Source organism: Ursus maritimus, unplaced genomic scaffold (assembly GCF_017311325.1).
Source record: "Ursus maritimus isolate PB19 unplaced genomic scaffold, ASM1731132v1 scaffold_10, whole genome shotgun sequence".
Taxonomy (NCBI): Eukaryota; Metazoa; Chordata; class Mammalia; order Carnivora; family Ursidae; genus Ursus; species Ursus maritimus.
The window spans coordinates 9,622,252-9,648,840 of NW_024423344.1; the positions used below are offsets into that span (position 1 = coordinate 9,622,252).

Sequence of the window (26,589 nt, forward strand, 5' to 3'; positions counted from 1 at the left end):
ACTTGGGTGTCGGGGGGGGGGTTCTCTATAAACTCCTTGGAGCAGCAGCACTTGCGCGCAACTCTTCTTACTCTCACCTCTCCTGGGTCACTCACCCTGGTTTTCAGAAAAAGGATTGCTCCTCCTCCGTGAGTTATCAAATGAGTATTGTACACATGTACAGTTACACATCCACATAAGCAAATTGCGTGTGTGTGTGTGCGTGTGCGTGTATGCGCGTGCATGTGCGTGTGTGTGTGCACGTGTGTATGTGTGTGCGTGTGCGTGTGTGTGTGTGCATGTGTGTGTGTGCGCGCGGGCACGTGCTCACGCACGGGTATAAAATCTTCAGAGGCTGCTCTTGTCTTTTGTGGAGCCCCTTGCACAGAGGATTTAAATGACAGATTTTGCTGTGATCACTAAAGGGCGCTTTTTTCCACTTCTGGTCCCGGAGAAATGTTTTTCAAGGCCACTCACTAAGAGTCAGGTCAAGTTCTAAAGCGTTAGGATTGGTTGGCAATTGCAAATGGCAAGGAGGGTCCATCCATTTTTCATGAAGTTATAATTAACACACTGCCTGCCTCCCACAGGGTCAACCTTTGGGAATGAAGACCAGCCGGCTCTGAAGGCAGCTCTGCCTTCCAAAGACACACCCAAGGGGGCCAGCCGGGCGGCCCCTCCAGCATCCTCCAGCGTGACAACACCCCGCAGGAGTTTGCTTCCGGCACCAAAATCCACAGCTACGCCTGCTGGTAAGACTGTGTGCTTTGGGGAAGCTCCACAGTGGAGTGCCTTTTCTGCATTAAAAAGTCTTTTCAGAGCCCCCGTGTACATCAGTTATTTAGATGGGATGATAGATGAGTTTCAAATGGCATTTAAAATTAATAATAACAATATGCCACCATTTTCAAGGTACTTTCTTATATTCGGATGTTTAAATTCTCACAACTGTCACTCCACCCCCAGCTGGTAACCCATTGAATCATACAGTTTGATTGCAAGAAAAAAAAAAAATGGGTCAAGCTGTTTTAGGTAGATTGGCATTTGGCTCTGGAGTCCTGTGTTGATGAAATCACAGGAAGGACCATAGGACCAAGGAGTGAGTCATGGAACCCCACAGGAGCTGCTGCCTCTGTAAGGATCTGGGAGTTCTGTTCCCCACCTCTGGCTCCAGGCTCATGCCACGAAAGCTGGGATCCAGAGAGCAGCAGCTACCTTAGAAGGGCTCCAGAACCAAGCTGTATCTGCTAGACTCAGGCCAGCAGAAGGGATGCCCCGGCCCTCCACACCCATGAAGCTAGTGACCCAAAGCAGGGCAGTCAGATGGTGCGAAGGTGTAGCTAGTGAAGATGCTTGTCAAGGCAGCGTACGTGTGGCCCCCATCTCACCCAAGGACATCTGCGTTTGTCTGCGGGGTGCCCAGGCTTGCAATTCTGAGCCATCCATCTTCTGCACAATAAGAAAGTGCACGAAGAGGAAGAGAGGATGTGTGTTGAGCCCTAATGCACTATAGAAGGCTTATCCATATTGGTATCTATTCTTCCATATTTTTCCATATTTTTCATCCATGCTCAAACAATCACATGCCAACATACATATATGGGCTTATGTGAGTTTCTAAAGCTGAGAATTTATTATACCCATTTTTCTACATGTTACTTTCCTTTTTTTTTAAATTTTTTTAATCATTTTTTATTATATTATGTTAGTCACCATACAGTACATCCCCGGTTTCTGATATAAAGTTCGATGATTCATTAGTTGCGTATAACACCCAGTGCACCATGCAATACGTGCCTTCCTTACTATGTTACTTTCTTTATTCAAAGAGTACATCATAGAAATACCTTCAAATCATGGCATGGCTCGTTCTTTTCAGTGGCTGCCTGGTGTGGATATACCATGATGTATTCAACCATTCCCCGCTGTGGGCATTCACTCGGTAACTAGCGTGCCCCTGCGAACAATGCTGCAGCAAACGGCCTTGAACGAGAGGCGTTCTTTCTGCGGGATTGATTCCCGGGAATGGATAGCTGTGTTGATGCATTAATAGGCATCATTAGATTCCTTCTCAAAGATGCTGCAGTGTTTCACGTGTCTGCCCATATCCCTGCTAGGAATAGGTAAGGTCCCAGTTTAGAACTTCTGTCCGTCTGATAGGAGTAAAATACTATCTCAATGTTCATTAAATTTGCATTTCCCTGACCTTGAGACTAGCTGGAGCCCCTTGCTCTAGGATGCAGTAACAGCTTATAATCCTCTTTCGTAAGACTTAAATTACTTGTTTTGTTCTTCCTCAGCGGAAGGAAACCTCTGGGAGCCAGTGACTATGTCTGTGTTGCTTTAGCACAGTATCCCCACTGCCTGCCACAGTGATCTCTAGTGATCCTTACCATCTATTTGTTAATGGTTGGATACATCAACCACTGAATCTATGAATGCCGCGTGGCATTTGAATCTTTCAGTTCCAGTTTATTAACAGTTTGACCTTGGTCTAAATAGAAAATAATTAGGCAAGTTTAAGGGAAGTTAAAATACAGATGTTAAATCAACCCTCTAGGCAAGTTTCTCAAATTTTAGTGCATTAGAATCACCTGTCGGGCTTGTTAAAACATGGATCAGTGGGCCTTATCCCCAGAGTATCTCATTCAGTAATTAATAATAATAATTAATATTATATATATGTATATACATATATAATGTCCCTATTGTTTAGGAAAAAGGTAGTCTACTCTACATACTTGTCTCTGCCTTGCTTTTATCATGTAATGATATGCCCTCAAAATCACCTTCTAGTAGTACACATTTTCTCATTCAGTAGGTCTGGGGTGGGGCCTGAGAATTTGCATTGCTAATGAATTCCCAGGTGATGCTGCCCGCTGCTGATTTAGGGGTCATATTTTGTGAACCACTGCTGTAGAGAAATAGGCTAGGAATTTGGGCAGTTGTTCTTAGAAAAAGCCGCATGAAAAGATCATTTAGGGGCGCCTGGGTGGCTCAGTCTGCTAAGCATCTGCCTCTGGCTCCGGTCATGATCTCAGGGTCCTGGGATCAAGTCCTGCATCGGGTTCCTTCCTCAGCAGGGAGTCTGCTTCTCTCTCCCTCTCTGCTGCCGCTCCCCCTCCTTGTGCTCTCTCTCTCCTCTCAAATAAATAAGACTAAAAAAAAGGAAAAAAAAGGAAAAGATAATCTACCTTACTCATAAGAACAACAGTGTAAAGTGAAACAGCAGTGGGCTATAATATCTCAGCTAGCAGATTGGTGAATGAAATTCCAACAGGTTGGAAACATCTGCTGTTGGGAAGCTGCAGGGAAGGAGGTGCTCTCATACGTTACCGGTGGGATATAACCTAGGACGCATCTTGTGCTGGGGAATTTGGCATTATCTAATAAAATCACATGAGCTTCTTTGACCTAGCAGTCCCACCTCTAGGAATTTTTTCCAAAGGTAGACTAGCAAAAACAAAGGGCACAAAAAGTGCCCAGATTGTGATCTCTAAATACATTTCCCATTAGAGGAAGATAGGGATCCTTGAAGAAATGGCTGGTTCCAGGTCCAGAGCAGGAGCTATAGGTCCCAGAGCATCTTGCCTTGCCAGAAAGCCAAGAAGAATTCAAAGACTACTAGAGTTATATCAAAATGACTCTAGTGTCAAACTGAATAAGCTCCTACTGATTAAAAAAAAAGTTTGAATATCAATAAGATTCATAACAGCTACAGTGGATTAATATTCACCAAAACATATGTATATCCACAAGGGCGTAATGATACAAAAGATAAGCAGAAACTAGCCACTTTGGAGGATGCTAGGAAACCACCTGTTATTTTGAAAGCTGGTAAATAAGGAAAATAATAAAACATTTCAGCTTCTGTTCAGTCTGTACCTCAAGACAACCAAACACTTGATGAAGGGAAGTTTCTTTTATAAAAGTATTCTAGTTAACAAGACAGGATAGCATATCTTTTCACAGCTTCTAGTGGATCAGTGGGGAAGGCAATGAAAGATATAATTGGAAGATACAACTGGGAGTTATAAACTGTGCTGATGAAAATATATACATTATCTGTGAATCGGTTGTGGGGGCAAAATGAATCTGAACTAGCTTCTAGATCTAACTACTAATTTACTGGAAATACGAGGACAGAGAAGCATATTAAACAGCACCACGGAAATAGAATTAGCAGACCCCAACAGTGGGAAACGCAATAGGACAAACCCATTTACACAACAACAAAAAAAAATTGTAAAAAAAGAGAGGCAAAAAACGATTTGGGGGGTAAAAAGAAGTGGAGGGGGAATGCAAAGTATGGATCTTACTTTGGATCCCAATTCAAATAAACACACCCCCCAAATTTTTTTCAAATATAATTGAGGAAATGTGAATCTATTGCTAATATTTTAAATATGATGTAGTAATTGTGGTTATGTTTTTAAGAAGTCATATTTTAGACATTCACACATTTGCTTCAAACTAACTCAGGATGATGGCAGGTGGAGTCAGTGTGTTTACAGAAGATGAAACAGCATTGACCAGATATTGCTCATTGTTGAAGCTGATTAATAGAATACATTAAACTAACTAGTCTCTTGACTTTAGTGTATATTGAAAGTGTTATGTAATAACGTGGCAAAATGTGTTGAAAGAGTGGTTGTTTTAGTTGAAGTACAGTTAAATAGGAATCAGTTACATCAGGTGTGGAGGAGAGACGGAAAGGTAGCGACAGTATGTAGGCCCATAGAATTTCATTATTTTTTCAAATATTTCAGCTATATAAGAGATTTTTGAAAGCCATGTGATCTTGATAACAGGAATTCTCTTCCACTTTGTATTACTTTATAAAAACACCTTAATGTACTGAATTTAATTTTATCCTCACAAAAACTCTGAGAGGTAGGGAGAAAAAACATTATTTTACAAATTACAGATCGGCAAACCAAGACTCAGGATGTGAAACAATAAATTGTTAAAAGATAAATTCTGTCATTGAATTTTAGCTCTGCATTTATTCCATTAGTTTGAATTTCTAAGTTAAATAAAACCCAGTTTCAAAAGCAAAATCAGCTTTCACATTGCCTTGTGTCATCAAGCTACTTAAAAAGCAGAAGGTAGGCATGCAGATTACAATTAAATCCCAAATAATAGGATTTCTTGGGACTCTAAGGTGTGTGGGTATCTTAATTACTGAGATAATGTCAACCTTCGTTTTAACCCATGTTATTGGAAACATTTCTAAACTGCAATGTTTTGCTTCTTTCCCTTGGTGAGTCCAGGCTAATGATGGCAGAGCTCTTGTATCTTTGGGTCATCTGCTTAATTACTGTCATCCACAATTGTAGATTCAACACATACCATTGTAGAACATACCTGGGGAGTACTTGGGCTGTTGCCTTTCACCTAGATTTCTGATGTGAGTGACTTTTTTCTGGTTCATTCATTCAGGAAACATCAAAGTGCTTATTTTAAGCCATAAGGTGACTTGGATTCAAGGATAATTAAAACACTTCTATTTTTTAAGAAGCTCACAATAAGGTTAACAGTTATGAACTATTAGAGTGAGAGTAAGAGATCTATAATCTTATCAGTGATAAGCGGACCTAGAATTCATAGTAAAGTGGATTAAGAACCATGGCCTGAGAAAGTTTAAATTAAATATAATAGGTTTTCATTATTTATTCATGTAATCACTTTCCCTTTATTTCTTTAATCATTTTCTAATTTATTTATTTAGTTGCTTTCTGACTTCAGAAAAGATCCAAAGTAGCATTCAGTAAAGGGCACAGAGTAACACAGATTCAAGGATAAAACTTCAAGTAATACAAAAAGAAAATCCTGATAAAACTAGGTGTAGGGTTTCCTGGCTACAAGAGCAAAAGAAGGAACACAGTCAGGGAAAAAAAGAAAAGAGTATGTCACTTCTTCAGAAGAGAGAAGCTCATTTCCTAGCACAAATTTTTAAGATTTTAAGATTTAATTCTGTGAATTTAAAAAATATATATATTGAACAACATAGTGGACAACAATTTTGTCTTAAACATATCTGTTCTGATAATAAAATAATTAGAAAATAGTTCAAGATTTTGGAATAGGGAAAGCCTTTCTATACATGATATGAAACCTGGAGAGATGCATGGGTGGCTTGGTCAGTTAAGTGTCTGCCTTCAGCTCAGGTCACGATCCCAGGGTCCAGGGATCGAGTCTCGCATCTGAAAATGCTGCAGCAAAGTGTCATATGAAAGCAAATAGGAAAAATACAGCTTAATTGGAAAAACAGGTAGAAGATATGAATGGGTAATTCATACAGTAGAAGTACAGAATAATAATCAATGGCCATAAACATATGAAAAGATGTTCAAAAGCACTAGTAACTAAATACATTTAATGTCTTTTTTTAATGAGATACCATCTTTTTCATTTGGATTAGAAGAAATTAAAAAGGTTCATTATAGCCAGCATTAGTAAGAATATGGGAAATAAACACTATAGTAGCATTAATGGGAATATAAATTTGAGTAAGCTTTTAGAGGGTAGTTTGTCATCGATGAAAATTTAAGTGTATATAATGTGCAATCCATTTTTTTTACTTCTGGGAATCTCTCACATGAAAATTCTTTGTCAGGCAGCAATGATGTAAGTAGAGGTACTTTTTTTACAGCATGACTTTAATACTAAAAAATTGGAAACAATCTAAATATTCGTCAGTATGGAAATATTTAAATAAGCTATGATACATCTATTCACTAGATTGTTATGTAGTCTTTCAAAAGAATGAGACAGCTGTTTATGAGTTATATGGAAGGATGTCCATAATACATTGTTAAAGGAAAAAAACTGCAGAAAATCCCATTTTTGCCAAACCTGAAATAAAAATAAATCTTTTTTATCTAAGCCTTTTTCTATATTTACAGAAAAGGTGTAGAAAGTATCATTTAAGTAGTTAACAGCTATTAGCAGTGTGGTGTCCAACTAAAGGAGAAGTTGTGATGAGAAGAAAATATTCATTTTTCAGTTTTATCTTCTTTCTGTAGTGTTAGAACTTTTCCATACATATTTTAATTTGGCACTGAAATATATTAAAATAATGCAGTAAAAATAGGATAATAATTTGTTCTGAGGAGAAAGCATGAAGAATACAGAAAAAATAAATAAAATATTTCACAACTTCACTGTCCATGAATAGCCACTAATATATATCAGCATAGTTCCTTCCAGTCTTTTTTCTGTACAGGTAGGGAACTTTTTTCATACTTTAGTTGAAGATTTATATATAGTTCTGCATCTTGCTTTTTCAGGTAATGTTATATCCCACGCATTTTCCAATGTCATGATAGATATATGAAATGTTGCTTTTAATGATATTACAAAATCTTTAATTGCTTTACCCTAATTTGTAGAACTGTTTATCTCCTGTTCATTTGTTTTCAGTGTTTCAATATCATGAAACAATTAATTGCAGTAATCTTATTTTGCAAAAACATATTTTGTTGGGGTTGTCAAGACCTCCCCCCCCGCCCCCGAAGCTTGATGATTTTCCTAGAAGTACTCACCGGACTCAGAGGTTGCTTTGTTCATTGGTACAATTTATAGCAGTGAAAGGATCCAGAGTAAAAACAAAACAAAACAAACAAAAAACCAAAGGGAGAATGCTTGTGGGGCAAAGTCCAGAGGAAACCAGGCGCACGCTTCCCAGAATCCCTTCAGTGGAATGTCACAGATGTATTTAATTCCTTTCGCAACGATGTGTAATGGCATATCACCTGAGCCTGATTGTCCAGGGCTTTTATTATGGATCAGTCACGGAGATGTACCACCTGCTGAATGTATAAACCATCTAGGCAAATTGGTAGAGTGTGACCCAGAGCTTCAGGCATGGAGAACACTCTATCAGTCAGAGCATTCCAAAAGCTCAGCTTCCAGGAGCTGACCAAGGGCGGGTCTATTAAAAGAGGCCCTTCTTGGAATGTGCAGGGTTTGAGCAGTCCAAGCCTGCTACATGAACCCATTCCCATGCATGCGTGTTCTTATGATATGAGTCCTAAAAGTGGAAATACTGAGTCACATTGGAATACGTCTTTACACATAGACATATTTTGACTTATAGCTACTTCTTATAGCCATAAATCAATTCAACCAATGATACAAAATGAAATAGGAGTTGTTTGAAGAGATTTTTTAAATTGAAACTAAAGTAATGTGTCTTTATGAAGTCTACCTCAATAAGCAAGAGTTCAGAAAAGCCATAGAAGTAAATGATTAGCATATGCATAGTCTGTCTTTCCAAAATAAGACTTGTCTCGGTATAATTTATGATGGCAAATAAGTTATATTAATTTGTTGTAAGTGCAGTATTCTGTTGCTAATTGGAAGGATCCAAAAGTGTTTCAGATACCAAGCATATAAATTACACAATTGTTTTTTAAAGTCTTTTTTTTTTTTTCTGTTCTTTTCTTCCTTTTTAAAGATATATTTATCGGGGCACCTGGGTGGCACAGCGGTTAAGTGTCTGCCTTCGGCTCAGGGCGTGGTCCCAGCATTATGGGATCGAGCCCCACATCAGGCTCCTCTGCTATGAGTCTGCTTCTTCCTCTCCCACTTCTCCTGCTTGTGTTCCCTCTCTCGCTGGCTATCTCTATCTCTGTCAAATAAATAAATAAAAAATCTTTAAAAACAAATAAATAAAGATATATTTATCAATCAACCTCTACGTACCATGCAGAATGCTTAGAAATTTATATACTCTGTCTCATTTAATTCTAGAGGAGAATGAGGTTTGAAAAATTAAGTAACCACTTCCCACCCAGGGTCATGCAGCTTCTATGTAGTAGAGCGGGAATCAGGCTAGGTCTGTCTGACTTTGAAACCTGCATACTTAACCTCTGTGCAATGCTCCTTAAATATTCTTACCTCAATGGAGGCCAGTTAATTACATTTTATTGAAATAACTACCATGGAAAATTATGTCTTAGAGACCAAGTTCTTCTTTGTAGGACAATGCTAGTGACCTCCCATAGAGTTTCTCGGACTGCCTACAGTAATTCTGTGGCCTACCCATGCCCTTCTTTCCCCAGGTTTTCAGACACAGGCTGAGAGCTAGTGAACTGTACTAAACATGGTTGGAGGTCTCAAATATGATCTACTCCCATAATATTGTCTTCCTGTTGAGTTAATAATGATCATTACCTCCTAGACATCAGTGCAATGACAACAGAAATTTGTAGGTTGAATGCTAATGATTAAAAAAAATATTGAACATCCTGGTGATGGGTGTGCAAAAGGAAGGTTCCCGAGAATTTTAGAAACTTAGCCTTGGTCTTTCAATAGTCCCTTTTCTCAAAATTTTCATGAAAAGTTTTTCTGTTGTTCATGTCAAATACAAAATCTCAAGAGTGCCTTGATCCCTATAATTTTACATCAACAGCTTCACCCGTTGCCTCTTCAAACTGGTTTGCAATTGTTGTAGCAAATAGGAAAATGCTTTCAGTTGAAAATATTGATCTGAAGATAGATTACTTCTTCTGTCAATATGCCCTCTGATTCTGTGTTGTTGACGTGATATATTACAGAAAATAAAATTACTTTATTCAGCCTCAGGTATGGAAGGATTTCCTATGGTTATATAGAAAATGAACAGTTGGTAGCTTTTGTCTGAGGGAAAAAAAAGTCTGGGAATACTGAGGCTGTTACTCTGTGAGCTACAGAAAGTCCACTTGTATTAAAAAATTCCATTTTATGACTTTAAAAACCAATTGTTATTTCTGGGGCGCCTGGGTGGCACAGCGGTTAAGCGTCTGCTTTCGGCTCAGGGCGTGATCCCGGCATTATGGGATCGAGCCCCACATCAGGCTCCTCCGCTATGAGCCTGCTTCTTCCTCTCCCACTCCCCATGCTGTGTTCCCTCTCTCGCTGGCTGTCTCTGTCAAATAAATAAATAAAATCTTTTTAAAAAATAAATAAATAAATAAATAAAAAATAAAAACCAATTGTTATTTCTGAATTAAATTCTACAAATTTAGGTATTTCTGAGCAGACTATCATTTAAAAATACAAGTATTTTGTCAACATTATTAAAGTGTGTTTACTGAGCCTTCGATGTGCATGAGGGCTCCCGTCACGTGGGCTCACACAAGCGCTTGTGCCATCCCTCTGGTCTGGCCAAACATCATATCTCCTTTCTGAGCACATCTTAAATGAAGAGGTTGAGGAAGAGCTTCCTGAAATAAGATATCCTGCTTTAGGAAAAAATAGGCCAGGCAAAAGGATTGCTTTAGCTGCTACTGGAATCTTGGTTCTAGATTATTTGAGGATTAGTATTACCATAGCCTGTGATCTATGCTCTTTTAACAGAAATAGCTCCAAGAGCATGTTATTTTTCTGATAATGAAAGAGTCATGGCATCTCACAATGTGGAAGCTCACTGTTGACTCAGGAGTGTTCGGGAACCTCCCAGGAGTGGCCCCTGAAGGAGGCAAGTTCAAAGCAATTAGGCTGTGCTGGGCTCTTCAGTATAGACAGTGTTATTGCTCTGTGTTGACTGTGTTCTCCCTGAGGCTGAGTCTCAGTTGCAAACACAGCTTCAACTTATTTGTCATTGTGAAGCCAACAGGGGAGCCAGCAATAGGTTGGGGATAGAGGAGTGTAGTGCAGAGTAGAAGTGGTTAGAAAGAATCTTTGTTGGAGAAAAATAAAAGCAATAAATTTGAGACCATTCCTTTGCATGAGGTCATGGAGACAGAAAAATATCTTGGGGATGATGTATGGAATGTCTGGAAAGAGGAGCTGTCCACTTCATCATTGCGGGGTGTCCTAGACGGCCTGTTTGCTGTTCTTTCTGGCCGGCAGTGGGGAGGTTCCTAGCCCCTCACAGCAGGCCAGGAAGTGCTGTGAATCACGAGCTGTGACACTGGAGTCAACTCATAGTCATCTGAGGGAGTGAGGACAGGGGAAGTTTGGTTGTGTGAGCATCTGCTCTTTCAAAAAATATTTCCTGAGTCCCTTCTTTGAGTTGAGTGCGTGCTGGATACTTGGGGAAATCATGATGTATGAGACAGTCTTTGTCCTTATGGATCCGAGGGTATAACAGGAGAGAAAAACATAGAACCTGTGATTAATGTTGAATTATTTAATTATAGTTAGCTAAGTGCTGTGAAAGGGAAATGAGTGTACACTGAAGGCATATTATGTAGACATAACATAGTGTGCAGCAAACACGCAGACATAGAACTAAAGGATCAGTCAAAGGTGCCAGACATCAGGGGTGGAGAATTGCATTCAATGCAGGTGAACCACAGCAGTTTCCTCTTGGTAAGTGTTAGAGGTTCCCAAGGCTCCCTGCCCTTAAAATCTTGGACTAGGGCTGCTAACAACTAGATCTGAAATTGAAAAGATATACACTCCTCTTTCCCCTCCCACGCCTTTTATGGAGGAACTTGCTAGCTGCGAAATAGTCAAAAGACCGCACGAGAAAGACGTGGCACAGAAAATTGGCGGCTGCTTCATCAGTCTCTGATTTTATTGCTGAGGCCACCTTGGTTTCAATCATGACACAAAAATTGTCCTGTAAGCAGTTCATTGGGAGAGTTTCATTTTTGTTTGTTTTTAGGGCTCTTGAGTTTAAAACTCTTAATAACCTCATCTGCTGTTGCCAATTTAGTGGTCTAGAGTGCCATTTAACAATGGTAATTAATTAAATGCCATGGAATGATCCAAGTAAGGGGAAAGAGACATTTGTCTTCCTCTGCTACGTCTTTCAAATTCTTTCATTAAAATAACAAGACTATTGTAGGTGATTTGGGAAGCATTATGGGACAGCCCGAGTCCCAGAGGAGAATGTATAAAATGCCATGACTCACCTTGCTATTAAGCCACACGCAGGCTAGTGTGAAACCTTTTGTTTTGTGGTAGATCCTCAAAAGTAGGGCACAAAACCCAACTTTCATTTAAGAGTATATACACGTATCTCAAAGGTTACGCACCTGGTATCTTGCCCACTCCGCCTGTCAGCCTCGAAGAGCTATGGGAGCTGGTCCAGCAGTAATTAATGCAAATGGTCCTTTAGAGCTGTGTTTTCCATTGTGATTTCTGACATTTATGTGTTTCACAACTCTGCCTACTGTGCTATAAATGCACTGTTATGCAAATTGCTACCATGATGTTGTGCAATGTCTTAGCATGATCAACATGGAACTTTTAATTACATGTCAGTGTTTAAAACTTTTCATTTCTTTCCAGATTTATATATTCTACTGGCTAACTTACATTGATGAAATGCCTCATACTAATTACGATCTTCATGGGGAGTAGAAAAAAATGCAAATATAAGAAAGAGACAAATGCCGGTCATCCATTTTCTAAGATAACTGAAGAAAAATAGCACACTTCTTGGACATTACAAAGTCTTCGAATCTTTCATTTTTAAACCATTAATCAGCATAGTTGATTTGAGAACTACTTTGGGCCCCACACTGTATTAGTCAATAATCACCCAACCAGCCTAGCCCACAGGCATCTAAATCCCTCCCTCCCACCTCCCCCACTGCTGGCAGCAGGCTTTCACCTTTCTAAACGCAAATCTAGTCCCATTACTCCTCTGCTTAGGACCTTGGGTGGCTCCCCTTTACCTACAGGCACAGATCCAGACTCCACGTGTAACCGAACTAACGTGACTTTGCTCTTTGGTGAGTTATACAAAGTGGACTTTATTTGCAGCAAATAAGGAGATTGAGGGAGTAACTTAAAAAGCCGTGACTCTCCAAGTGGGGCAAGTAGGTTTCTTTTGTTTAGGTTTACGATAAATACTTAGAAAGGGGAGTTTAGTCCTTGCGTGTAGAGGTGGCCATAAGGTCTAGCATGCATACTTAGGAAACATGCCTATACACGCATCATGTTTTGTATGGGCTTTGTGCCCTTCCTTGGGTGGAGATTTTAATATTATAATGAGGTAGAGGTAACTGTCGGACACCCTACGTTCCATCTGGCCCCCAGTGGTCGAGGCCACGCGTCTAGGCCAGCCAGAGTTCTTCCCATTGCTTGCCACTAAAACATAGGGTTAATGTTCCTGTGAAGAAGAAGGTGGGGAGGTCCACGGAGGTCTTGCTAGTGACAGTTTTAACCTCGTTAGCTCTGTGGGGTATGGTTTTACCCGGCCTGGCACAGGCCCTTTCTGAGCTGTGCCTGCCTAACCCTTCAGCCTTCTTTCTTCCACGCCACCACATTGCACCTCTGGTTTTCTGAATAAGCCAAGACACTTTATGTCCCTGTGCCTTTCCTCATTCAAACTGTTCCCTCAGTGATGCCTTTCTCCTTGCCCTGCCCCTCCCAGTCACTTGCCAGACATCTGATTCTCATTCAAGAGGATCACATATTGATTTCTTAGCTATGATGAGTCCTTCACTAGCCTAGGTCTTGACCATCTTGATGACCACCACCGTCATCATGAGCGGGAGCTCTACAACTTATTGCCTAGTATTATGTGCTAGACTCCACCCTAAGTGCTTTAAACTCATGCTCTTCCTAAACACCAGAGCAACACTCTGGAGTACCTTTCCTCATTTCTAAAGATGATGGAATGTGACTTTCCGCATGTCAGAGTTACTATGTAGCCAACTTAAGATTTTAGTTGAGGTCTTCCTCCAAAGCCTCTTCTTTTTCTAATCCCCTACATTCATTTATCTATTGGAAGATTGGCTGATTAAATATGACCTTGATTAGGATGTAGGACATTAGAATATGTAATATCATGAGACGATCAAGTAGAATTCCTCTTATAAAGGGAGCCATATTTGTTGTGGAAGGGTTTGGAGGAAAGATGAGACCCCCAAGGAGCCTGAATGTGGTTAGAACTGTTCTTGTGTCGGATAAGGAAAAGCAATTTGCCTGAAACCATGTGTCGTTTCATTTATTTATGGCTTCCCTGAGGTTTCCTCAGCCCCATTTTGAACATGAGAAGCCAGTATATGGCCACCAGAGACAGGGTCCTCTGGCTCAGGAGAAGCTCTGACTCTTGAACAGTCTACATGGCAGGGGAGAGCTGGGGAACAGATAAAAGCGGAATGCCTGATTATTCAGTATATGCACCTTAAACCAACGTGACAGTGTCATGCTGTGGATCTAAGCTGGGACAATGGGTTAAATATTATACAGGCCAAATCGAGGTGTGGCTTATTGATGAGCAATTATAATACTCGTCAGCACTTACTGAGTACTTACTGTATACTTAGCCATACTCGTCATCTCATTTTGTTCTCGCTTATAAACTATGATACACAGGTACTATTCTTAACCCTATTTTCTAGATTAGGAAGCTGGATTAGAGAAATCAAGGAATTTGCCCAAAGTAACAAAACCAGATGTCAGGGTTGATTTCAAGCCTGGGCAACAGACTGCAAGGCTCCCACTTGCACCCAGGGCCCATTTTGTAGCCCTGGCACTGGGTAATTCTGACAGTGATGGGCCTCCTCTCGTGGCAGCCGTGACCAGCACCACCGAGCAGAGGCCCAGCCTGCGCTGGCTGCCAGCATGCAGCACTTTTGTGCCATGACCTGGGGAAAAATGACACGTTCTAGGACCTTTATTTAAAAATCAAAAAATTGTATTCTTTTTTTTTAATTGGCTATACCTCTCTAGATTTTAAAAAAACAAAAGCCACCTTGAACATATTTCTTTCTCTCTTTGTTCTAGTGAGTGGAACAACTTTATTAATAAGTTACAGTGAATTTCTCTCACGTAGAATGTGGATGGCAGAGGAACTAGGGAGTGAGCTTTGAAGTTACACACAGATTCCGGTTGTGGTCACACCTCTAATGGCTGTGTGACCGTGATTTTATTTCTGAACCTTTCTGACCTCGGATACCTCATTGGAAAAAGGAGAATAATAGCAACTTCATTCACTAATGATTTCATACACCAGTACAGTGCTTATAATCTGTAGGTTCTAGACAAGTATCTCTAAGAATTATGTATTAACTTGTTATCACTGCTAATAAGTACTGTTTTCGGCATGCTTAATAAGTGCTTGGCATTATGTTAAGCATTTTTAATGCACTATACCATTGTATTCTTCCCTAGTGTTGGAGCTTACAGTTATTATTGCCCATTTTATACCTGAGGAAACAAAGCTCAGAGAGTTTAAGAAACCTGCCTGAGGGGCGCCTGGGTGGCACAGCGGTTAAGTGTCTGCCTTCGGCTCAGGGCGTGATCCCGGCATTATGGGATCGAGCCCCACATCGGGCTCTTCCGCTATGAGCCTGCTTCTTCCTCTCCCACTCCCCCTGCTTGTGTTCCCTCTCTCGCTGGCTGTCTCTATCTCTGTCGAATGAATAAATAAAATCTTAAAAAAAAAAAAGAAAGAAACCTGCCTGAGGTCACGCAACTAAGCAAACATAGAGCTGAGTGTCTGGGCCCTAAGCAGATATGCTAATATATGCTAAACAACCTCTTCCCCATGATGTCTTTTTCCTACTTCCTACTCCAACTTCAAAATAACTGGTATTTTTAACCACAGCTCCTAGTTTATAACGTCTACTCTCTCAATTTTGAGTTAAACTACCAAATTAGCAGTCAGTTTCCATTTGAAAAATATTGTAGATGAATATTCTCATGAAAGATGATCATAACATATTAAGTTCTTTAAAAGGTTACAAAATTATATTGTAACTCCCACAAGTCAGTGCAAAACAAAGCCGGCAAAAAAGGAACAGAAGACTGGGCCAACATTCCACAAAAGAAAAATGTAAATGTTCCATTTATATATGAAGAGGGCGTTGAACTGCACTGGTAACCAGGAGAATGCAGTTCAAATCACAGTGGGATGTACACACATCAGAATGGGACCTCTTAGAATCTGACCTTCCCTATGGTGAAGATATAGTACATGACAGACTCCCATATAGTCCGGCCAGGAAACAGGAATAGGGATGTAGCCCCTTTGGAAAACCGTGTGGCATTGTCTTATAATGTTTGCACCTGCCTTACGTTAAGAATTCTGCATGTACATATATGAGAGATGCACACAGGCGTCTCAGGAGACACATACAAGCCAAAGGAGCATTGCTTATAACTGCTAAAAACTAGAAGTGGTAGTACCTCAAACTTCTTTCAGAACAAACAACTAACTACGCTGTGATACGTAAACACCACGGATCACTATTTTGCAGGGACCACGGACGAGGGCAGCATGAATGTTACAACCTGTAGTACAAATTTCAAGACAGCAAAATATTCACACTATCGTCTCACTGATACAAAGTTTAAGACTTAGCAGACTTAAGGATATTGCTTAAGGATGCACGTGGAGTAGCAAAGGAAAGGAAGGAATCGTGACCAAAAACAGCATGACAGTGGCTTCCTCGAGTGAGAAGGAAGAAGCTTGAGACATGAGGAGCTTTGAGTGCCAGTAATGTCCGAATGTTCCAGTTCTTGACCTGTGTAACAGCTTCATGAGTGTTTGCTTTTAATTGCTTGTTAAACTATACAACTTTGCTTGTTAAACCATACAACTAAGTTTTAAGTATTATATTTCACAATAAAAAGTGTTTAAAACTGTATTATAATATTAAGAAAAAATATATATATATACACATATAATGTGGTCTAAAATAATGCATTTCAATGAGATCTCAGAGGTTATTGCTAGGTGAGGAAATGGCAGAAATGAAGAAAAAGGGTATTTTCTCATTTTTCTACAATGAACATGTAACATTTTATAAAAATGGAAATAACGTATTCACAAGTGATGACTGAGTCTTGATCTGTCACCTTAGCCAGAAAACTTAAACTCCATGCAGTAGCAGCCAGTAACAGTTCAACTTCCTGTTTACTTTGTTTTTTTTCACTGGCCATCATTCCATTCATTGGCCGTTCAACCTCATTTATAATTTCGCATTTGTAAAAAAGAAAACGAAGTATATATGTAGCACATTAAGTATTTAACGGAACAGTGGTATTTTTTAGCCTTCCATTGGATTTTCAGGGGAATTCAGAAATGCTGGAGGGAAACAGTGAGAATATTCATCTTGCTAGTAAAGTGGGAGTTGCTGGAAGGGCCAGAGACAAGGTAGGCTAGACCCAAGAAGCAAACCTTTCAGTCTCATCCTCCACCCTACTGGCCCTGAGTGGGCTTGGCCCTATGCCCCTTGTATCTTTGCACGTGATTCCTCCACCTGATTGTACTCTTTCCTTCCTGGCATTCTTCTGCATACTTCACATCTCAGCTCAAGAGTAATCTTCTTCAGGGAAGCCCTACCTGACTTCTCCTGGGAGCTCCCAGAGAGAAATCTTTACTCAGGCCTCCAGGCTGGCACTTGCTACATTATCTTGTTAGTACTTATTTACATGTCCCACTAATCGGTGACTTTCAGGGGAAGGATTTTGTCTTTTTACCTTGAAATCTGCAACAGCTAATACCATATTAAGTGCAATGGAGCCACTCAATAAATACATGATGAATGAATGAATAAAGGAATGTGAAGGACCTTTAAAGGAATGAATAGTTCAGAAAATAAGAAAGGACTGATGCAGCCTATGGAATAAAAAAGCAGAATACTATCATGAGGGTACTAACTAGATGATGCTAGGGATTTTTATTTATATGCGGAAAATGTTAGCTCTGAAAAGCACAATTTTATTGCACTTTAAAATTAATGTGAAAGTAAATCATGAGGTTGCATGAGACAAATAATCCAGACCATTTCTTTCATTTGGGCTTACCTCACTAAAACTGCCACAATGAATAAAACCTTAATCTCTGGGGCGCCTGGGTGGCATAGCGGTTGGGCGTCTGCCTTTGGCTCAGGGCGTGATCCCGGCGATCTGGGATCGAGCCCCACATCAGGCTCTTCTGCTATGAGCCTGCTTCTTCCTCTCCCACTCCCCCTGCTTGTGTTCCCTCTCTCGCTGGCTGTCTCTATCTCTGTCGAATAAATAAATAAAATCTTTAAAAAAAAAAAAACCTTAATCTCTGTTTGTATAGTTTGAAAGATACAAAGTATTTTCCCCCCACAACTTACTTATTCACATTTTCTCAGTACCTAATAGATCATGCAGTGTCTTGATTCCCCAGGAGAGCTGGTTATTTTCTTCCCACAAATCCATCATATTCAGAGCTTTACTCATTTTGTTTCTAACAGTGTGTAAAGTGATTTCTCATTACTCACTTAAGACATGCCTGTTTATTATGTAGGGAGAGAGAAGTACAGGAGAAGAAATAAGACGAAGAAAATAAGAAGAGATTTCAAAATGTCAGGAATCCATCTAACCTGAAGGTTGATTTCATTTCCCACAGAGGAAGAACATAATTAGTTAGTAATAATAAGCAACTCATTTGTGTATGAATATTTACTGAGTGGGCAATTCTCCTGTAATGTGTTGTCTAATGGGAAATATAGACAGGTAGAAGGTCTATAGCATAATAAAGTTGTAACCACAGAGCATGGTAGCCGTATAGAGACCTCTAGGTTGAGATCTGAAGGATAAGTTGAAGCAGATAACTGGAGATAAAAGGAGGAAGGAGAAGGAGCAGGATTTGGCATTTTATTACATGTGAAGAAGTGAGAGAAAGGGAGGAAAGGAGGATGAAATCAACATTTCTGGTTTAGCCCTAAAACACATTTCCTGAGAGAAGGCAGGACTGAGAAGAAGTTTTGTTAGGTGACAAGTTCAATTTCGGTTATCTTAAGTATCATGTGCATGGGAGATATCCAAAAAGAGACATTTATATATAGGATGGATATGTATGTGTGTTTAAATCTATCAATTGATTGATAGATATAAATTTGGAGTACAAATAATAGGAGTTCCATAAAAAGGAAACAGAGAAGTCAGAGGGGAGGAAATTGCCAAAATAACACTTCAAGAAATTTCCCAGAACTCACAGGATGAGGGTTTGCAGACTGAGAGAACCTATCAAGTGCCCAGTACAATTAATGGAAAAAGACCCACACAAGGACATATCAGTATGAAATTCCAAACACTGGGGAAAAAGAAGAGACAACAAGAGCTTCCCAAGAGAGCAAACAGATCACATACAAAAGGTTGAAATTTATAATGGATCAGACTCTTCAATAGCAGCCCTGCAAGCTGAACAAGAAATGCCTTCCCAGTTCTGGGGAAACGATTACCATATTAGAATTCTGAATTAAGCCGATCAATTATACGAAGAAATTTTCAGCCATGGATGATGTCAGATAATTTGCCTCTTACGTACATTTCTCTAGAACCTCAACAACGAAATGTGTTCCACCAGAATAAGGAAGCAGACCAAGAAAAAGGAAGACATGAGGGCCAGAAAAAAGGGACCCTACAAAGGAATTTCCCAGAATGAAGACTAAGTGAGGTTTTAGGATGACAGCCCTGCAACAGTCATAGAAATTACCAGTCCAGAACAAAATGGAGAATTGAGGGTTTCAGGAAAATAAAATGGAACCTTTTACATGATTGTGAGAAGAGACTTGTGTGTGAGCATTTTGGTGGAGAATTAGCAAAATATATATAGAAATCTAAGCAAACAAAAACCAAGGCAGTTATTAAATCCAGGGAAAACAAAAAGTCATATAAGTAAGAAAATTGCTCAATTGAGAATAATATTCATGTAATTGTACCAAAATGGACAGTGAATTTTGACCTAATCAAAAATTATGGTACAACTCTATTGATGAGGGAGGTAGTGTAGACGCGAGCGTATGGAGAGCAAAAGTGTTATTTTCTATAGTAGGAAGATATAAAAATATGTCTAAAATGTAAATATCAAGAAATAGCTGTATAAACCTGTTACTTAGATACATGGAGATAAATACTAGGAAAAATAGCTGAAAAAATTGAAAGTGATGAGTATGACTTGGGCATATGGAGGGTGGGATACTGCTAGGTTTTGTTTAAAGCCTGTGAAATGATCTTTTAGAAAGGTTCAGAGGTAGAACTTTGTTGTTGGTTTTTTTTTTTTTTTTTTAAAGAGGAATACAAAAAAACGAAGTGAAAAAGTAGAATTACTGGCCCATGTCGTGGCTGGAATTATAGCTGGTGACTCTAAATTTGATGGCCCCATCTATGTCATTGTGTCTTCTAGCTGGACTAGTGGCAGGAGACAACTAGGTTAGGCTAGGGTTGGGCTCTGTAGACAGTTGTGACCATGGTGGTTTCTGATATTAGAGCAAGAGGTATGGAGAGGAGGATAGTAGAAATGAAGGACATTGTGATCAAATTTAGATTGGATATGAAAGGAGGTGAAGACAGGAAGAGCCTCGTAGTTTGGGAGTAAATAGATTCATAGTCTAGATTAGGGAAATGAACTGATGGAGAGGCAGTAACATAGTGAGATGGCTGGAGGAGAGAAGGTTGTATTCCAAAAGTGGAATATGTGAATTTCAGAGGTGAAGTTCTAATTGATGAAAAGGTCCAGGGTGATGCCCAGGGGTCCTGACTAAAGGTGCCTGGCAGGAGTAGCAGATATCAAAGGACTGAAAGGCTGGGATGTCAGATGAGTTATACATGAGATCATTGATGTTTCTAGGGTGATGGGAGGGCCTGGGGTAAACAGGAAGTCCATACCTGGGGGTAAGTGTGGGACAGTAACCTTGCTATAGGTGACAACAGGGAACAGTGTTAGCGTAGACCAGCCAGAACATTAGAACATCAAAGGAAAAGGGGTTTCACATGAGCATGGAGGTTTCAAGTTCTGGTGGGGTATTAGATAGTTTGAAAGAGATCTCCTGACTCAAAGATAAATTGGGTGAGGAGGATGAGGACAAGTGGCCATTTGAGAAGTTTGCTCTGGGAGAGATTGAGGATGAAAGCAGAAGAGGGGGATTATTTACCAAAGGGTGAGGAGTTCCATGCGGTGTGGCCTGAGGGTCAAAGAGAGGAAGGCTGGGTCACGGGGTAGAAAGGAAGTAGGGATTCACTGGCTTCCAGCTTTAGAGAGCTAATGTCTTGACCCATTCTCTGGTCTCTTAGTCCCCGCCCAAAATAGAAGACCGGCAGCATCTACGTGCTCTTGCCCTCTCCCCTGACTCCACTCTGAGCGTTCTTACTCTGGCCCCATCCCACTTTCCTTTAGACTCTCATATGGGGTCAGTCTCACCTGGATTCATTGTGCTTCTGAATACAGGTGGGCAGGCAGGCCATAGGACTCACTGGGACCATTGCAGTACAATGAAATGCAGACTAAAACGAGGGCAGGAAGTCACAGGTTCAGAGCTTGGCTCAGCCATGTACTGGTAAATAATGGTTATGTTACAACCTCCATACCTTCACTTTCGTCATTTGCAAAGTAATGATACCAGTAACAATAGCAACAGAGTTTAGGAGTGGGGTAAAGTGAGATAATATACACGGAAGCAACTGCAAGCTAGTTCCTGGCATTTATAAACACAAATATATACATTCAACGAAAGTACAACCTCCCTGACAGCTCATACCACTCTCTTTCACTGGAACAGTGCCTGATGCGTATTTGGTGTTTCATAATGAATGAGTAAGAGTAAATTGGGGCTGGGGGGGATATATTGTTTGATACAGTCCTATCTAGATAATGTTTCTGTACTTTATTCTATTCAAACTCTATAAATCTTCCCTTGAAATGTTCCCACATAACATTTGTCTTACAAGTGAGATCAGAGTCTCTGCTTCCTGGTTACATCATTCATTTTTTTCCTATTTACCTCTTTTCAGTTACACTGGCACAATAATAATTACTTGCATTGTTGCCATGTTTGCATTTCATTTTTCTTCTGGCTCCTCTCCATCTTCCTTCCATGGTTTTTCACGTTCCTTGTCTGGGAGTGGGTCCATAGGGCCAGGAAAGAATCGGCCCTATTACCTCGGCTTTGACAGGTGCATAGTGTGTGAATGTTAGACAGGCGGGGGATAAAGTCTATTGCTGTGTGTATTTCTTTATCCTTTTTGTTTCCTATCTTTTCTTACATATACTGAGATTGACTCGCATGCACGCGTGGCCTATTGTGTGAGATTCGGAGCCTGTAAAAATTCCCTTCAATTTTTTTGACATGCTTATTTAGTTTTACGAAAGAAGTATATAGCGTTCTTCTAACCATTATCTTAAATCTATGTTTCCCCCATTTCAAGGTTCTCAGTCAGAACCCTGAATGACCCCACTGTCATTTGCCCTTACATTTTGTTTTTAAGATGCCAGCCTCATTCTCAGAGCAAGCCCATCCTTCTTGACTGGGCAGCTTTCCTCGTATCCTCACGGCTCCCAGGCAGCCGGGCAAGTGGTCTCTGCCTCAAGCACCCATGATGAACGGGGTCTTAGTAACTTTTATGATGTCCAGCTCAGGAATAAAACACAAAATGGGTCTTCTCCCAGCAGCTGCCACAGTCACTCATGTCACCGTGGAAGGCCTTGTCCATGTGAGAAACTGAGCTTTTACGCTATTCTTCTTCTTTGTTTTTCCTGAGCAACTGTATATGGTTGTCAGGCAGAACACTTCAACTTAGACCTTTGGGAGGCTTTTTGCTGCGTTCTGTATAGCGTAACACTGTAGGACCATGTGAACATATCGTAATTGTCCGCACTGGGGTGGATATGATCAGTAACAGGGTTTCAAATCGAAACTATGATCTTATCCTTTGATACCAGTGAAGCTGACAGTTCTTCGCCCTCCTGGCGCCTTTGCCCTTCCACCCCAAAAGCACCACCGATAGGGCTCTGGATTTTGTATACATACATTCTTTTATAGAGCTCTGAATCTCCATGTGCAGAAGGTACACTGAGGTACACAAGAAGTAGTTTTGTCCAATTACAAACCCAAAAGAGATGAGCATGTGTATGTATTTGTTAAGGAGCTATTTTCTCTGGCTGACCTTCTCTGGCCTTGTCTCATTGCAAGTCACAAAAGCCTCATCAGACTGCCATAGGCAAAAGAGAATGCAAAAGGTCAGAAGGATTTGGGCTCACATAGCTGAAAAGTTCAGGTGATATTGTTAATGTGAGGTAGGGCTGTACCCAGCTCCTTAAACAGTGACATCGTGAATGGTTTTTTGTTTTTTTGGTTTTTTTTTTTTTTTTTTTTTTTTTTTTTTTTTTTTTTTGTCTCCTGCCCCTACGTTCTGCTCTCTTGGCTTCTGCTTCACAAAGCTCTCCCCACAGAGTCAGAGATAGTCAAGGGCAGTTCAGGCTTATATCCCACCAGTTCAGGCATCTATCAGAAAAAGAATTCTTTTCTAGTAATTCCAGCAAAATTTGTAAGATTTTTTCATCTTTATCCCAATCTGGATTTTGTTTTCCTTCTCAAACCAGGATGCTCTGTCACTCCAGCGTGATGCGGAGCTCTGATTGGGCAGGCCTGGGTCTCAGGCCCACCTCCAGACCCAGTGTCATCGCCCCCGCCCACACACACCAATCACGTGGCCCGTGAGGAGGGAAGGGTTAGTTCCCGGATGTGAGCATGGGTGTTGTTAAAAGCAGCTGGTCAGGGGCGCCTGGGTGGCACCTGTCTCTATCTCTGTCAAATAAATAAATAAATTTTTTTTTTTTTTTTTTTTAAAAAGCAGCTGGTCAGGCCAAACAAAAGACCTCCACTAGAGGAATATAGTCTGCACTGGGGGAAAGAAAACAGGGAAGGTTGAATGGGGTTTGAGGAAAGACAACTATTCAAGAGGAGTTGGGGAAATTAGGAAAAGCTTCATAAATAAGTGATGGGGATGCAGAAGACTAGTAAGGACCAAGAAATTGTGCTTTTTTGGTGAGTAAAAAGAGTTTCCTTATTTATTCATTCAGTTAGACAAAGAAGGTATTATCAGAGGCTAATTAATGCCCTAATCACTGGAACGGCTGAGTGTGACCTTCCATGGCCTCTGGGGCTTAGCCGCTGCCCTTAAGTTAAGGGTCTTGAGATGGGGAGATCATCCTGCATTAGCTGGGTGGACCCAGTGTAATCACAAGGGTCCTCCTAAGCGGAAGACAGGAGTAGTTGGAGAAGGAGATGTGAGGGCAGAAGCAGAGATCGGAGTGATGTGCCTTGAAGGAAGGCACTAGAACACTGAAGCCGAAAAAGGCAAGGAAACAGATTCTTCCCTGAAACTTCCGGAAAGAATCAGCCCTGCTGGCGCATTTAGCCCAGTGAGACTGACTCCGTGCTTCTGGCCTCCCAGAACTATAAGAGAATAGATTTGTGTTGTTTTAAACCACTCGTTTGTGGTCATTTGTCCCAGTGGCAACAGGGAATAACAGAGAAGCCTTCAGTGAAGAGAGGTGAGCTGAATTTGAGGATGATTAGGAGTGAGCCAAAGCCAAGAAAGGAGGGATCGAGCACTCCAGCCTATAACAGCCTCGGTGAAGATAGAATGTCACATGGAAACTGCGCTGTCACCATGGGGGGGGGGCAGAAGGGGGGGGACAGGACCCTGGAGGTTGCGTATCCCATGCCACAGAGTTGGGACTTGCTACGGAAGACCACGGAAAGCTTTGGAAAGGCTTCAAAAGGAAAATCATGTGATCTGGTTAATGATTAGGAAAGGTCTCCCTAGCACTGATCAGAAGGATGAGTCTGGTAAACATGAAGAAGGTAAGACACAGGACCAAGAAATCACTTAGAAGATTTTCTCACTGTCCCAGTGAGAAATGATGAGAAGAACTGAGTTAGGGTAAAAAGTGGGAATGGGGACAGGGCCAGACACAGGAGCTGCTTTACAAGGCAGACAAGTAGTGGCTGATTCGATGTGGGAGCGTAAAGAAGAGGACTCTCTGGCTTCTGGTTTTGGTGACCAGGAGAATGACTGATCAGGAATGAAAATCTAGGAAGAGGAGTTATTTGAGAAGAAGAAAATTTATTCCAGTTGGGGCGTGGTGATCCGGTCGTCTAGTAGGTTGTGGTAATGTCTAGTTGGCTGCGGAAAAAACAGGTCTGGCTCTCAGGAAAGCTGTCTGAGCCCATCTGGATTGGAAAGACAAAGACACATCAGCAGCGTGTGCAACGTGGTGGTGCAAGCGTGCTGAGTGGTCAGGAGCATGCAGAAGAGTAGACTGGGAGAAAGCAGAGACAGAACCCTGGAACAGCTTTACTCAGGTGCAGGCAAAGGAGGAAGCCACAGTGAAGGAGAGAGACAGTGTCCAGAGGGACAGGAGGAAAACCATGAAGCCACAGCCTACTCTGGCATTCCTAGATACTCAGAGGTCTTACAGAGTTAGGTGAAAGCTTATGGTGCACTTCAAAATCATTGAGGCTGAGTCTGGATTGCAAGAAAACTGCAAAAAGTACTGAAAGCCTTGACTAATTGCTGTAATTTTCTGTGCCATCAAGAATTCCCAGAACCACGCAGGAGTTTTCTAGGCAGCCCTGTGTTCCTGGGGGAGGGACCATGAAACCTTCCATCTAGAGTTGTTTGCACTGGGCTGCTTTCTCTCCTCATCCTTTCATGGATCAGACAAATTATTTTCATTTTGGTTTTGGTTTCACTGCTTTTACTGTTCATTTCTTATTATAAAGGTAATATGTGGTCATCATAAAAAATGAAAATGATGCAGAAGCATAGTAAAATAAAAAGTAAAATCCCCTCAATCCTGCTGCCCTATCTTTCACATCCTCTTATATAGTTAAAAGTATAATACAGATAACATTTTTGTATTATAAAAATGGGATAATACCGTGCATAGTGTTCAACAGCCAGCCCTTCTCTTTATCATGGACATCTTCCACGCTGGTACGGTATGGAGGTGCTTCATTCTTTTTAATGACTGCATGAAAGTACATGGTGTGGATATACCACAATGTATTTAACCATTTCCCAGTGTGCATTTTGATGAATTTATTATTGTGAATAATGTATGAAGTCTCTTTGCACAGAATCTTTTCACTTAAGCACAGCTGCAAAACCCCTATAGCCGTGGAAGGTAACACTCAGAAGCTCTAAAGAGAGAGGTCTGTAGGAGCAGAATTGCTAGGTCAAGTCTATCAATATTTAAATTTTTGATAGAAGCAGCCAAATTGCACTCCATGAAGGCTGAATGAATTGAAACACTGAACAAATATTCATGTTTCATTTTCTTCTAAAGTAATGTGTTTAATGCAGACTTTTGGCTTTTAACATTTCTCTTCTCAGCTCCCATGAGTCTCAGTACCTTTCCATATTTGTTGATACCTAAAATCTGAGCAGAAAGAGGGATAAGAAGAATAAAGTGAGCCATAGATTGGGTTCTCTGAAGGGTGGGTCTGGCTTCAGTGGAGTGAAGTGGTGGCTTTCAGGACCAGGTTCCAGCCTTCTGTAAGCCCTGACGTGCCAGGGCAGGACGTCTTGAGAGAAGCCCAGTGGAAGGGAGTGGACAGGAGTGGAGTTGACTGAATGACCACGCTGGGCCAGGATGGGTGTGGCCCTGTGGTTGATGCTTATGGTCTAGTGTGAAAGGTAGACCATAAACAAACAGAGGAGGGTATCATGTATTTAGGGTACGATACATGCTCTGAAGAAGAATGAAGCAGATGAAGGGCAGAGTGTCAGGGGGCAGGAGGGCTGTTTCTTCTGTAGTGTCAGGCACGGCCTCTCTGAAGATTACCATTTGTGCAGATACCTGAATGAATGGATGCGTGAACCACGCTCAAGGTCTCAGGGAAACATGTTCTGTGCAGAAGGAGCTCCAGCTAAATGAAGATGAATGGAGAATGG

At 40.8% G+C, this 26,589-nt stretch overlaps 1 long non-coding RNA gene across 1 annotated transcript in view; it reads left to right on the forward strand.

Annotated features, from left to right (window-relative positions):
• Nucleotides 1–398: 398 nt before the first annotated feature.
• Nucleotides 399–26,589, forward strand: part of LOC121100528 — a 43,171-nt gene continuing 16,980 nt past the window's right edge. Inside the window, exon 1 of the long non-coding RNA XR_005832286.1 lies at nucleotides 399–731. This is a non-coding gene — a long non-coding RNA (uncharacterized LOC121100528). The remainder of the gene's footprint in view (nucleotides 732–26,589) is intronic.